Source organism: Cyrtonyx montezumae, unplaced genomic scaffold, assembly GCF_038088225.1.
Source record: "Cyrtonyx montezumae isolate F1298 unplaced genomic scaffold, pur_monq_1.0 scaffold_3, whole genome shotgun sequence".
Lineage (NCBI taxonomy): Eukaryota > Metazoa > Chordata > Aves > Galliformes > Odontophoridae > Cyrtonyx > Cyrtonyx montezumae.
In genome coordinates, this window is record NW_027072034.1 from 89008573 (window position 1) to 89022493 (window position 13921).

At 40.6% G+C, this 13921-nt stretch overlaps 1 long non-coding RNA gene across 1 annotated transcript; it reads right to left on the reverse strand.

Moving 5' to 3' along the window:
- Nucleotides 1-853: 853 nt before the first annotated feature.
- Nucleotides 854-13559, reverse strand: LOC136052348 (uncharacterized). Its single transcript, XR_010622545.1, has 3 exons — nucleotides 13147-13559; nucleotides 12076-12216; nucleotides 854-1066 (listed from the first exon to the last, which is right to left on the reverse strand). It is a non-coding gene; the product is annotated as an uncharacterized LOC136052348 (long non-coding RNA).
- Between the last annotated feature and the right edge of the window lie 362 nt (nucleotides 13560-13921).

Consider the following 13921-nt stretch of genomic DNA (forward strand, 5'->3'; position numbering starts at 1 on the left):
ACTGTGCAAGGAGCTATAAGGTGACAGAACAAGGGTAACTTACCTAATTGAACCAAAGGCATATCCCATACCATATGAGATGGTGCTCAGCAACAAAAAGAGGGTAAAGAAGGTGAAAGAGGGGACATACAGAGTGATGGTATTTGTCCTCCCAAGAAACCGTTGACTTGTGAAAGCAAAGTCATAAAGCAGGTATGTTTATTCAGCACTGTGCACATATGCTGGGTGCAAGGGGGGAGAGGGGTAGCCCTGCCTAACTTGCACCCTGTAAAACATGTAGATGTGATTCGTGTCAAAAGACGAAGTGTCAAGGATGTTGATACAATAACTGTAAACTAGCCTTAACCACAATCGGCAGAGAAAATTGCTTAAAGGAGTAGAATTTCCTTATAAGGCATGGAAGGATAAACTGAGAACAGAACTCTACCTGCATTTCAAACACAAAACCTTGCAAGATGGAGATAGAATGGCATTCCTCAAATCAAGGGGTGGCAGAGATAAGCATCTCAAACACAAACCTTGCAAGGCCAAGCCAGAGGAATGAATGAGGGCATTGAGGAAGACAAACAGACTTCATTCCAAAGACCACCTGAAGGAATGTGTGATCCCCTAGTGACTAGCCACGCAAGCGTAGAAGAATAAAATGATTAACCAAAAGGAGGTGGGGACTTCAGGGAATTTTAAATAAGACACCGTATAAAAGAAAAGGGAACCATCTTCTTGGTGTGCGTCATTGGTGGAGCGGAGACTCCCCAGCACACCCAGAGCTACTTGCTTATTGCTTTTCACCTTTTGATTGTAATAAAATATTCCAAAATCTCTGGTTGGACTCTGAGCGTTTATGACACACCCCAAGAAGAGAAGCAACTACATATTTAAAAGCATAACACATGCATATTCACTACACTTTCAAGAATTGGGATGGATTATTACAATTACCTCCAAGAAGTCATTTCCATACGGCCCACCTTGAATTCCTTTGGGTGGGCATGCACTATGACTGGTGGTCATGGGCACGGATCCTGAAGATGAAGGCTGTAGATCTTCCTCGCTGTGAACTTTTCACCTCGACGCAGTTGGAGATGCTGATCAGTTTCATCCGGTTGTCGGCCTGTTGCAACTTTGCAGTTTCAGCTTGCTCCACTGTGATAGTCTTATCAATGCATCCCATCCTCTTGCTCAGTGGTTTGGTTTTATTTTAACCCGTCTCACTGTTATGTGAGATGGGCCCTGTTTTCCTGGAAATGGATGAACATCTGCCTGGTGTTGGTATGAATTCCTTCCTTTGCTTTGCTTGAGCATTCAGTTTTTGTTTTACCTAATAAACTGTCTCTATCTCAACCCATGAGTTCTCAGTTACGTTTCTGATTCTCTCCCCCATCCCAATTGAGGAGAGTGAGCTGCTCTGTAGTACTTGGACTCCTGCTGGGATTAAACTATAACAGGTGGTTGTCAGTCCTCAGTTTCAAGGTGGAGAAAATGTGTCTGAATAAAGAAACTATCTTTTAACATAGCAGAAAATGCAAATTTCACATCTTACTGGAAATTCTTGTTTCTAGCCTAAGCCAGCAAAGACTTTGCTCTTATACCAGCTACTCCCATACTGATGCAGTTTGGATCTGAAACAGTTTCTCTAAGGCCTCCGCCATTCCTTCTAGGGTTTTCCAGAATGCATTTCCTCTGGGGGTATCTTGTTCAAAAAATTAAGCATTTATCAAGCATTTTTAAATCTTCTGTTTGAAACACAAGCCAAAAATATAAAACTGGACTTTCCAAAGGGATAAATTTCACGAGTCTACAGCTGAATTTCTTTTGAAATAACGGGTACTGCCCGCAGTCAGAAATAGGACATTGAACCAGGAAGGTTACAAATCTGATCTGAGCTGATAAAAATCTGAAGGATCTAAATCTGATCAAGGATTCACATGGTTTGTCATGAATCTTGGCTCACCAGTCTCTTGACAAGGCCACTGCTTTTCAATAGTTTTCAAAACATAGTTTTTATATGGCCTAAATAAACGTTTCTGGTGACACACATAAGTGAGAATTCTGTATAACACCAGGGTCTCATCTCCACCACCAAGTGCCCTGAAACAACTCACATCTGGTTCTGACAAATGGGCCTCTAGAGCTGGAGCAAGTTAGAAATGTCACCAGGGCAGCAACCCAACATGATAAATCCTGTAGCAAAGCAGGTGCCATGGGAATTGACACTGTACTGCACTACTGCAGGTACACAGCTTTCAGGGCTGAGCTGGCTTCTCCTTCCAGCAGTGTGTGGTGGCATGTACATGCAGCAGTACTCTTAGCGCTCACACCAGTATTTCTGTGCATCTCCCATGCATCCCCAAGAATTATGGAGTGCCTGATGGCTGTTGTGTTTGGATGAGCATTTCACACCATGTCTCGGGTGCTTAAAAACTTCTCTAGGTTTCTGCCCTGTCTCAGTATTTAAAGAGATACAGACATACTAAAGAGAGTGAGATGAAGAGTCATGAAGCTGGTTAAAGGATTGGAGTGTCTTTTGTGTGAGAAAAAGCTGATAATTACAGATCTGAGAGTGTGTTAAAACACAACTCTTATGTAGTACTTTAATAGTTGTTAGTCACAGTATTATTCTGTTTTCAGAGATCTGAAAAAATTCTGAAATATTTGGAAAAGATTTGCTGTCTAGGGAGAGGCACAAATAATTGCAACATTCTGGGGCTTGGACGATCCCTTCTGAACTCTGTTCAGTGTTACTCAGCACCCTAAAGGGAAAGATTTGATGACAGTGCAATAGGTCCTCTGGTTACTCCAACTCCTGCAGCAGATCCTCCAGCTGGACCACTCCCTGAAACAAACTCTGCAGCTCAATAAGAAAACTATGCCCCTGTGCCAGTCATCTGTCACCCCTATAAACAAGAAAGGGAAAAAAAAAAAAGAAAAAAAAAACTGTGAAAGTTAGCCTATTTAGTAGGGACATAAACTCCTATTAAAACAAGGATGGAAGAAGATGTGGACAAAGCAGGGTCATCACAAGGATGGAAGGGAGGAGAGTCAGAACTGACTCCTAACTCTGAGCAATGAGGTATGTGAAAAGACTTTGGCCATCATTCAGATGAGCATATTGTCACCTCGTTGCTCCAATGCTGGTATAAAGGGGCCAGAAGCCTGGACTTAATAGACAGCACTAAGTGAGGTAGCTGAGATCCCTCTCCAGGGAAGGGAGCATTGACAAAGCAATTGGAAAAGGGACACAAGTCTTCACCTTGTGGAGGTGACTCTTGTCAGCCATGAAGGAATGATATCCCTCCAAGTATGTTTCCAGGACAAACTGGCCACCATGGGGAAGATATCCAGTACCTCTGCTGTCATTGTTGCACCTTCCATTGCATTACAACATTCTAGTATTTTTCTTTTGTTTACTGTATCTGGGATTCAGGTTCCATCTTGACTCTTTCTTCCCTTTGTGGAATACTTTTTTTCCCCCACATTGCAAAGTTGTGGAGTTAATCCTGTGAATCATGTGAATATTGTGAGAACAATTTGAGCACATATAAGCAGAAGGACAGGAGGCTTGTGTAAATGCAAACTCAAGAACAAACTGCAGATGCCATGAAATTTGTCAACTGAAGGTAAAGTAGAATAGATGTCCAGTTTTTGAAGATAAAATGGCAAAACAGATGCCTCAGCTCAGCATAACATCAATGGGAACCAGTTTGGGCTACCCCCCTTAAAGGTTGGAAATTTACAGTGAAAATTACTATTAGCTTTATCCTATGACAACCAGAGATGTCAGTCATTTATTAGAATTTCTTCCCATCTCCTTGGGATGTAGTAAATACGCATGTGCTGTGTCTTTAAATATGTAGTCATTTGGGATGCATGTGTGATGAGTGATCCCCATGCACCCAGAGCTTTAATAAAGGGAATACCTGCTTGAGATAACTCATTGGTGTGTCAAGTTACTTTGTTAGTTTTCTCAGGTTTCACCTGCCTATTCAACAGTCATACACTGGTCTGGTAATCAGTGCCTTGAATGATTCATACTGTTGTTGTCCAGCACAATTTAAAATAGCAAAGGTCAGATGATCTAGAATCAATGGCAGACGGATTTCTTCTGCTGCCTAACGAATCAGAAATCATATCTAACTTAGTTCTGGAGATAATAATTCTTACTCCTTGGAACTAGTAGATAAAATTCTTTTCAGGAAGTTAATGCAAAAACATACTTGATTACTGATCACCAAGCTTTTCAAATACACAATAATAATAGTTCTTTAAATGAAATGTTGTGACGGTATATACTGATAGCATTATTCCATGAATAAATTACAGCATCCAACGCTTCCTTTGACCTGCACAGTTCTCACTCAGTTTCTACTACAGAGCTTAAAAATGTTTTGCTCAGGGAATGTTGAAGTATCACTCAGAATGATTGAGAAAGATTGTGTATATATACACTCAATGACCATTTATTTCAATTCAAATATTTTATGATTATTGTATGACAGTTCTAATTGTCTCTGAGAAATTCTGTAGAAGTTGACAGAGATACTGAAAACATGGTGGAAAAAAAATAATAAAGCATCTTATGAACTAGTGATAGCAAAGTGAAGTCTAAATAAGAAAAATAGCCATCTAACATGCTTGCTGCAGATGCCACATTTTCTGAGAATAAAGGTCAAATGTTGCCCTTACTTACAACTACAAAGATGTCATGTTTCTCAGTCTACAATTAAAGTGATTTTCTCCAAACTTCCTAGCACATCACTTTCACAGAACTGATTGTTCTGATCTACTTACTCATTGTCTCCTAAATACTTTGAAAAGCTTTTTTTAATGTGTGCTGTCTATTCCCCAGTTTTGAAGATTTGAAAAAGACTGGTTTTACATCAGGTTTGTCTAAGCCAGGGTTTTATACCTCATTTTGAGTAGCTTTCATCCAATGAAAAAAGTGTTTCATTTTTAAAACAGAAAAATAATATTTGTTCTTTCATCATGTGGTTAGTCTGGTTCCATTTAGACCACTGAATTTTTTCTAGTTCATATCTCAATGGAATGTGGATCTTTTGCAAGTATCAAATCTGTTCAGAAATGCTCTGAAGGGCAGAAAATCCAAGTAGGAAGAGACGGGGGAAGGGGATGTGACGGGGGAAGGGGATAAAACAGGGCTCACCAGTAAAGAGCCTAAGGAGGCTGTACTGGAGAAAGGGGTGAGGCAGATATCTCAGCTGAAGTGCATCTATACCAATGCACACAGCATGGGCAATAAACAAGAAGAGCTTGAAGCCACTGTGAAGCAAGCTAACTATGACCTTGTGGCTATTACAGAAACATGGTGGGACCTCTCCCATGACTGGAATACTGGGATTGATGGCTACAAGCTCTTCAGAAGGGATAGACAGGGAAGAAAGGGTGATGGCATAGCTCTCTATATCAAAGAGTGTTTTGATGTTGAAGAGCTTGAGGTTGGAAATGATAAAGTAGAGTCCCTTTGGATAAGGATCAGGGGGATAGTCTTTAGGAGTGACATCGTGGTGGGGGTCTGTTATAGACCATCTAGTCAGGATGAAGAAATAGACGAGGTGTTCTATAAACAACTCGTAGATGTTGCACGATGGCCAGCACTCATTCTCATGGGGGACTTCAACTTCCCTGACATATGCTGGAAATATAATACTGCGCAGAGGAAGCAGTCCTTGAGATTTCTAGAATGTGTGGATGATTGCTTCCTGACACAGCTGGTGCAAGAGCCTACCAGGGGAGATGCCTTGCTAGACCTACTTTTCACTAACAGGGAAGGACTAGTAGGAGATGTGAAGGTTGGAGATTGTCTTGGCCAGAGTGACCATGAAATGGTGGAGTTTGCTATTCTGGGTGACGTCAAGAGGGTGACTAGCAAAACTACTACGTTGGACTTCCGGAGGGCAGACTTTGACCTGTTCAGGACACTTGTTGCAAGGGTCCCTTGGGACTTGCTCCTGAGGGGTAAAGGGGTCCAGGAAGCCTGGATGCTCCTCAAGATGGAAATCTTAAAGGCACAGGAGCAGGCTGTCCCGGAGTCCCGTAAGTCGAGCCAGAGGAGAAAAAGACCAGTGTGGATGAACCGGGATCTTTTGTTGAGACTCCAAGAGAAAAAGAGAGTCTATGTCCTCTGGAAGATGGGTCAGGCTACTTGGGGTGACTACAGAGAACTGGCCAAGATCTGCAGGCAGAAAATTAGAAATGCTAAAGCCCAGCTTGAACTTAGACTGGCTACTGCTGTAAAGGAGAACAGGAAACCCTTTTACAAATATATTAACAGCAAGAGAAAAACTAAGGAAAATTTCTCTCCTTTACTCAATGAGGCAGGGAATGTAACCACAGATGATAAAGAAAAGGCTGAGGTTCTCAATGCCTTCTTCACATCTGTCTTTAATAGACAGAACAGTTGTCCACAGGGTACTTGCCCTGACCTGGAAGTCCGGGACAGGGCGCATAAAGCACCCCCTGTGATCCAAGCAGAGACGGTCAGAGATCTTCTCCTCCATCTGAACTGCCTCAAGTCCATGGGGCCAGATGGGATCCCCCCAAGGGTGCTGAGGGAGCTAGCAGAGGTGATTGCCGAGCCACTTTCCGCCATCTATCAGAATTCCTGGTTATCTGGAGAGGTCCCACAAGATTGGAGGCTTGCCGATGTGACTCCCATCTTCAAGAAAGGCCGTAAGGAAGATCCGGGGAACTACAGGCCTGTCAGCCTGACCTCGGTATCAGGGAAAGTTATGGAGCAGATGATCTTGAGGGAAATCACACGACACATGCATGGCAATAAAGGGATCAGATCCAGCCAGCACGGGTTCACCAGGAGCAGGTCGTGCTTGTCCAACCTCATCTCCTTCTATGACTGGGTGACCAGACAGGTAGATGAAGGAAAGGCTGTTGATGTAGTCTACCTGGACGTCAGCAAGGCCTTCGACACGGTCTCCACAGTATTCTCCTGAGGAAACTGGCAGCCCGTGGTGTGGACAGGTTCACTCTTCTCTGGGTGGAGAACTGGCTGGAGGGCCGTGCCCAGAGGGTAGTAGTTAATGGAGTTAAGTCCAGCTGGCGTCCTGTTATGAGTGGTGTCCCCCAAGGGTCAGTATTGGGGCCCATTTTGTTTAATATCTTTATTGATGACCTAGATGAGGGAATTGAGTGTACCCTCAGTAAGTTTGCAGATGACACCAAGTTGGGAGGATGTGTTGATCTGCCGGAGGGTAGGGAGGCCCTTCAGAGGGATTTGGATAGGCTGAACAGCTGGGCTGAGCTCAATGGGATGAGGTTCAATAAGACCAAGTGCCGGGTCCTGCACTTTGGCCACAATAACCCCATGCAATGCTATAGGCTTGGGGCAGAATGGCTTGAAGAATGTAGAGAGGAAAAGGACCTGGGGGTGTTGGTTGATGCTTGGCTTAACATGAGCCGGAAGTGTGCCCGGGTGGCCAAGAAGGCCAACAGCATCCTGGCCTGTATTAGAAATAGTGTAGCCAGCAGGAGCAGGGAGGTGATCATCCCCCTGTACTCAGCTCTGGTACGGCCGCACCTCGAGTACTGTGTTCAGTTTTGGCCCCTCACTACAAGAAGGACATTGAATCCCTGGAGTGTGTTCAGAGAAGGGCAACAAAACTGGTGAGAGGTCTGGAGCACAAGTCTTATGAGGAGCGGCTGAGGGAGCTGGGATTGTTTAGTCTGGAGAAGAAGAGGCTCAGAGGAGACCTTATTGCACTCTACCACTTCCTGAAGGGGGGTTGTGGTGAGGAGGGGGTGGGCCTCTTCTCCCTGATAAATAATGACAGGATGAGAGGGAATGGCCGTAAGTTGCGCCGGGGAAGATTTAGATTAGACCTGAGGAAACATTTTTTTTCTGAAAGAGTGTTCAGGCACTGGAATGGCCTGCCTAGGGAGGTGGTTGAGGCACCATCCCTAGTGCTGTTCAAGAAGCATTTAGATGAGGTGCTAAGGGATTTGATTTAGTAGTACTTGGGTAGGGATAACGATAGGAGGATGGTTGGACTAGATGATCTTGTAGGTCCTTTCCAACCTTATGAACCTATGAACCTATGAAATCACTGAGATGATGAGCTGCAGTTGTAGAACTATGGAGCAAAATAAACTTTGTTATTTCTGTTGCTATTTTTTTCCCCAGTTTAGGACCGCAGTGCTTTAGAGCTTGCTCCCAGATGTGAAAGGCCCAAGCTGAATTTCATCCTTTGCTGAGTCCAGCAAGCTATATTTGTATGTAGAGCATGACTTTTTACTTTGTTATTCTGTTTACTGTTTGTATTTTACTTTATCTAAAATGCACAAACTGTGAACAAGACAGAACTTTGCTTCATCTCCTTTCCTCTGTAGGTATAAACCAGAGTGAAATAGCTACTGTGGGAGAGTCTTTGAAGCATTTAAAAAATATATATTTTACAGACTAGTGATTTAGGTACTCTCACAGAAAGTAAACAATGGTATTTGAACACCCTCAGGAAGAGGCTAGAATTGAACTTGGATATTTCCATTCCTAAATAAGGACTCTGAACAATGGGAAACTGAATGGAAATGGACACACGGTAACTGCATATTCATCTTTCAGCTATTCTTTCACAGGAAAATGTGTCACAAAACTATATTTGAATGAAAATATTCTGTACGGTGTTCAAGCCAGAGCAACTGCACATTCATAACTATTCTTTCTGTGTAGGCTCACATCTTTTTAGTAGAGAACCTTCTGCATCATAAATGTCAGTTGTGCACTGATATGACTTATAACTTACCTCTTCCTAGGGCTTTTCCTATAAGCTAGTTTAGATGCTTTCCCACTCAAAGGGGCTTTGAAATGAAGTGATCCCACATTGAAACAATAAAATCCTTTCAAGTATATTGTTGAAGGAATCTAAGTCACAGTAAATGACTGCATGTTAAATCCTGCAGTGCTGACAGTGGTAAATTTCAAGCCCTCTGTAAAGGCAAGGCACAATCTCTGTTTTAACTCCTCCTCTTGAAAATTAACATACAGTGCAGAGATAGAAACATGGAAAAGGGGAAGAAAAAAATAAAATAAGAAAGTACTCAGATACTGCAGAAATGGAAGTGTCATGATAGAAATCAATGAAGATTTTCAATAATGCTTAATAACTAATTCATACCAGTCTCTTTCCTGGAAATAATTTGCAAACCATCAGAATTTTCTCTGTTCATCTAGAATCAAAGTACAGCGTTATATTATACTACTCTCAAGTCATGGAACTGACAATATGCTATAAGAAGCATCTTTTATTGTGTTTACCTTTTCTGTAATTAACAGTTTTATGCTGTTCAACAGTAAGTGATGAAAGAAACCTTCTTTGTGGAATATACTTTGTTGTGGAAGTTTAAACGTTTGAGTTTATTTACTGTAATCTTTTTCATAATTAATTGAATTGATTTTCTTCACTAAAATTATGTTAAAATATCCCTTGTCATAACATATTTCTGTGATATATCAATAATGCCATATTAACCAGCATGTTTCTGAATAGTAAAAGATGTGTTGTCTCTCACTGCACTGTTTTCCAGATGATGTAATTTCTCAAGACTAACTGAGTTCATGTCACAATGCAAAAATGTTGCTTTGTTATTAAGTGCTACTTCCTCAGAACAGTCTCAAATCCCTCCAGTGGGAAGTAAACAGATATTTTTCATGACTATTCCCATATTTTCTTTAGTAAGCCTCCCAATATTTTCTTTAGTAATACTGTTTCAGATATCTCATGGCATTTAATGACTGTGTAGACTTGCTGTTTAGAAACAGCAAGTGTTTCAATCTGCTGAGCATGAGGACATAGTCAGCAATGTGCGCATGGTATAGGATCATGTTATGTCTTAGAAGAAAATATTAATTGCAGCATGGTAGGATATTTAATTCCTGTTCCATTAAAAAAAAAATTGAAGAATATTGTTTTCCCTTCTTCAGCTAACAGGACAGGGGAACCATTACAACCTTTGAGTTTACAGGAAAAAGTTTTAGCAGTATGAGAATGTATACAAATAGTATGAAACTTAGAGAAATAATTTGTAGGCTGGATAAATTATTTTATGCTTCTTTATTTTAAAAAATAATAACTTATTTTGCCAGGTTGCATTTGTGAAAGTAAAAAAAGTATACCGTCTTGCAGCAAGATTGCCTTTTCTAGTTTTACTTGTTTGGTTTTTAGCCTTAGCCTTGTGTTTCATTTTATGCTGCTGAAGTCTTATTTTTTTTTACAAATTGCTTGAATTTGTGCTCCATATTTAAATAATTAGACCTGTTTACATGGGATTGGAAAGTACACATTATTGGCCATAACAACAAAATAAAATCTTGAATACAATCATATACAAAAATAGGCCTCAGATTTGCCTTTTAGTCTTGTCACATACAACCAGTAAATGAGGGAAAGAGATTTCCTGGAAAACAGCAGTAAACACTTTGACATTTAAAATGAAGAACATCTAGAAAGCAGAGGGAGTCACTCAGGCTTCCTACTATTTTATGCAGTTTGATATGCTTACAAATTCTTTTTTTTTTTTTATTGAATAGATGAGCAGTTACTATCCTTCCAGGAAAGTGACCTCATTGCTCCAGTACTACTAGTAAAGAGCAAAACATAGTAATTCAGATTATAGATAGAGGTGCATTCTGAAGTCACTTGAACCTGAAAGTGGCAAGCATTAAAAGCAGGACTGATGATATTACAACAAAATAATATTTTGGACCATTTGTAAGCAGAAAAATGTCACTTCATTAACTTTCATAGGATTTAGCAAAGGTGGACACAGAATGTAGATGAGACCTTTTTCTACTGCTTAGGTTTATAGAAAGACAGGGGTTTAAAACTTAGGTAGGTGACTGAAGTGAAAACTCAGCTGCTGAGTGTTTCCAGAGCTAAACCTGGGGATTTTTGAGCTAACTGAAGATTTGTTTAATAAACATTGCTTGAAAGCTGTGTATAATGTCTTCAAGATGGAGCAGATGAACATTTGTAACTGATTTCAAAGAGGGGGGAGGAGGGAGAAGGAGATGAAGGAGTCCAGATGGGTACTTCAGCTGCTCTTCATTAACTTTACCAAACAACAAATGGAAAATCAACAAACGAGTACATTCCAGCATAAATTTGAAATGAAAGTGCTAATAGGAAGGCTAGACAGACTTGTTTTGGCAAGTTGTGAGAGTACTGCTAGGGAAAGTGCTGAAAGCATAAAAACTCAAAATGAAGGGACTTTCTTCTCTTTCCTGCTACCTTCTAACCCACTTGCCCTGTTTTCTCCTCACAAAAGGAGTTATTTCATCTGTGAGAAATTGTTTGTTGGGATGCACTCTCAAGCATGCAAGGGAGCAGAAACATGCAGAACCTAGTCTCCTAGTAGGAGAAAAGCTAAGAGTCTAAGTAATATAAGGAAACATTTTATGTTGTACATGAGTACATGAGTGAATGAAAAAAAAAAAAAGACATCAGAGAAGTAATAGAAGGTTAGATTCATTCTGGAGGAGATGACTGGCCATGTAGTGGGGAGGCACTGTTCCCTGTTGGATTGTCTTAGTACGTAGATTACAGGAAATGGTGTGACTTCTGCTCTTGCTCATCAGTGGCAGCAAAAACTAGTTTTGACCTGTGCTGTGCAAATTCCATGTGTAAATCCATGTGCAAATTTCATGTGTAAATTCCATGTGCATTTACTCAGTGGTATGTTAAGAAGTCCATTCAGACACAAGGAATATAGCTTGGAGACAAGTGGTACTACAGTAAATTTCATACAAGAGCTGTCAGCAGGCTTGGATCTCATTTAAACTACATTCACTTTTTTCACTGTGAAATAGTCTGTGCCTGCAAATATGAATCTGTACAGATCAGTAAGGCTGATCTTTAAACTACATGGGCAAAGAACACAAAGAGGAAGGACATGAACTGGTCATGTAATGTAGAACTTGGAAGCTGTCACCAAGGAAGGTGCCAGCCAGAGCAACGCCTTCTATGGCATTTATTAAGAGAAGTCATTGTTGCTCCAGAAAGTTTTCCTTCTGCAATCAGAGCACACAAGGATACATCAGTGTCACTTTACTTCATAGCATTTGTCCATGCTGACTTCCCTGATATCAAAGATTGCTCATTCAAATACCTCTTACAAGCTTGTTGAGGACTTGATAGAAGTCTTGCATCACCTGAACACTTGTTTCCAGTATTCTCCTGGATGCAGATCAACCTGCAGGATTGAAAGGCATGCTTCTGAGGCTTAATGGTTTCGGAAACAAGCTTTGGGTTTGTAATAAACCAAGACTGTTTTCTGTTCCTGCCTGTAAACATTCCATAGGAAATTGACAGTTTTCACTGGAGACAACCAGTATCTGGGAAATGTTACTATTACTAAGAAAAATGGAAAACTGCTGCTTTATGGTGCATACATGGAAAAGTACACTTATCCAGGGCACTGGAATTACACCATTTTCACAGAGAACAGCTGCATGTGCTGGTGGGAATGGCAGTTTTGGCCTGCATCCAATTTGATAATATAGAAAGATAATGTTTTTTGTTTGCTTTGTTTTGTTTACTTTGAATATAAATGTTTTCAACAGAAGTTAATTGACTGGACTATCAGCTGGTTATATATGCTGCTCATTCTGGCTCTGATCCAAAAGAGCACTTAAGCACGTGCTTAACTTTGAGGACTTAATTGCCAGTTTCCCCAAGGATTCTTACATGCTTAAAATTAAGATGATTAAATCCACTGATGAAAGAACGCTTAGCCCTTTGTAGGATTAACACTAGCTCTATGCTATACAAATGATCTTTTGTTCTGTTTTGAATGTCTAAAACAGACACCTGAAGAAAAAAAGCACCATGCTTTAAAATAAACATTCTTCTGATCACAGAGGTAGTGCATACAGTATTAACACTGAAACTGTCATCACATTTTATCAACAGCCCTTTAGCTGCAAAAATTAGACAATCACATCTCTTGAACCATGTCTTCCATTATCTGCTACGTTGGCAGTTTGTAGATCCAGCATAATGGTATTTACAGGACTCATGTCTGTCCAGAACATTGTGCATCTCCATATCTAAAATCATCCTGTGAGTGCTGAACAAACTGCTGTCTGGCAGATACAATGCAGTATCACACAGAGACACTGACCTGCAATGTAGCACAAAATTATCCTGGTGGTGTGATGATTGTGTTCCAGGCTTGAGCTTTATTCATGCCTGTCATGTGTATTCATATATAATGACCAGCTGGGTGAAATAATCTACCCCATCAAAACCAATTGATGCCTAGGCAAAATATAAGAAATAGCCAAGAATATAGTAGTGTTGCTTCAGATCCAGGCAAAATCTGGCCAGGAGTTCTAGATATAGGAGTACAGACAGATCAAAGCAGTGAGGTCCAAAGGACTTCTACCTGCAGCTGCTTTCTGCAGTATTGTCTGTATGTTACTGGACAAAAATGTCAGTCTGAAAGAGAACTTCTTAAGACCAGTGTGTGATTAAGAAGCAGGCATTATTTTATTACAACTCCAGATGCATGAGGGATTGTTCCACATAAACATGCACACCTAGCAAAAAAGATCATCAGCTTATATACATTACTTGTGTTATATATGTAGATGTTCTTCTGGGCAGTATATACATATTCAATGTCCTACCCATTATCTGAAAAAGCAACAAGCTTATCTATTCAGGGACTTTAAAAGCTGCAACTTTTATCACTGTTATCTAAAACTCTCAGTGCTCCACAAGAAGTAATATCAGCAACTGGCAGTGTGGTCTTTTACCCAGCAGGCTTACATAATGCAGCATTGGAAGTGTTAATGGTTGCAGATATTTTTCTCCCTAATGCTACCAGTTTTGGTAACACATAGTTGCAAGTTGCAACATGGCAGCAGTAGTTGTAAAATATAAAAGTAAAACAT